General features: G+C 62.4%; 1 non-coding gene across 1 annotated transcript; it reads left to right on the plus strand.

Moving 5' to 3' along the window:
- The first annotated feature begins 105 nt into the window (after positions 1–105).
- LOC116216260 lies at positions 106–296 on the plus strand. Its single transcript, XR_004158713.1, has one exon. It is a non-coding gene; the product is annotated as a U2 spliceosomal RNA (small nuclear RNA).
- Positions 297–1503: the final 1207 nt, after the last annotated feature.

The raw sequence follows: 1503 nt of genomic DNA on the forward strand, positions 1-1503 counted from the left end.
GGGGCTGGGGCGGCGACGGAGGGGTCGTTGCGGGCGGCGCGTGCGCGTCCGTGAGATGTCGGTGGGGCGCGCAGGGTCCGGCGGGCAGCGGGAAAAAAGTGGAGTATCGCTTCTCGGCCTTTTGGCTAAGATCAAGTGTAGTATCTGTTCTTATCAGTTTAATATCTGATACGTCCTCGATGAGAGGACTTTATATTAAACGGATTTTTGGGCGCGGGAGTTGGACCCGGAGCTTGCTCCCTCCGCTCCGCGCATCGTCCCGGTATGGCAGTACCTCCGGGCACGGTGCACCTCCCCGAGAGGGGAGGAGTGTTGGTGGTGAAAGGCAGAGCGGTGGCGGTGGCGGTACCTCCGGGCAGGTGGGGTGTTGGAGGGTGTTGGCGCTGTGTCCCGCAGGGGGCGCTGCTGGGTCGCCTTCGCGCTGTTGGCGGCTTCCGCCGAGCGCCGTTAGCGGAGCGCAGCGCTGCGCTGTGTGCGCTGCTCGGAGCCGCTGATGGAGCCTCCCTGTCCCTGCTGCCACCCCTTTTTAATGCAGCCCGGAACACAGTCGGCCTTCCGGGCTGCGAGCGCACACTGCCGCCTCGTGTCCGGCTTCTCGTCCGCCAGGACCCCCAACTCCTTCTCCGCAGGGCTGCTCTCCAGGACATCTTCCCCCAGCCTGCATCCGTACCTGGCATTGCCCCGACCCGAGGCAGCTCCCTGCACTTGGCCTCACTGAGCCTCGTTAGGTTTTCGCGGCCCCGCTACTCCAGCCTGTCCAGGTGCCTATGGGTGGAATCGGCTCCTCTCACCCACACCCAGAGCTTCGGGTCGTGGCAGGCATGGGGGGAAGCCTGACCACCCGTGAAGATCGAAGCAAAGCACTCACGGAGCACCTCAGCTTTTTCCATGCCTGAGGAAGGCAGCTCCCCATTACCTTCATCAGAGGGGAACGCTCTCCTTGGCCGGTCTCCTCCCGCCTATGGACCTGTAGAACCCCTTCTTGTTTTCTTTCACACCCCTCGCCAAGTTCAGCTCCATCTGCGCCTCAGCTTTCCTAATCCTATCCCTACACACACACAGCAGCCCCGTATTCCTCCCAGGCTACACAACCCTGCTTCCACTTCCCGTACATTTCCCTCTTGTCCCTCAGGCACAGCTGCAGCTCCTTGCTCAGCCATGCCGGCCGCCCGCCTCCTCTGCTCAGTTTCTTCTGCTGGGGGATGGAGAGCTCTTGTGCTCGCAGAAGGGTGTCACAGAACCACAGAATAGCCCGGGTTGGAAGGGACCTCAAGGATCACGAAGCTCCAACCCCCCGTGCCATGCAGGGCCACCAACCTCCCCATCTCACAGCAGCCCAGGCTGCCCAGGGCCCCATCCAACCTGGCCTTGAACACCTCCAGGGATGGACGGGGATCCACAGCCTCTTTGGGCAGCTGTTCCAGCACCTCCCCACTCTCACAGCAAACAACTTCCCCCTGACAGACAACTGAAAGCTGCCCTCCCTCACCTTCCAACCATTCC

Source organism: Meleagris gallopavo, chromosome 1, assembly GCF_000146605.3.
Source record: "Meleagris gallopavo isolate NT-WF06-2002-E0010 breed Aviagen turkey brand Nicholas breeding stock chromosome 1, Turkey_5.1, whole genome shotgun sequence".
Lineage (NCBI taxonomy): Eukaryota > Metazoa > Chordata > Aves > Galliformes > Phasianidae > Meleagris > Meleagris gallopavo.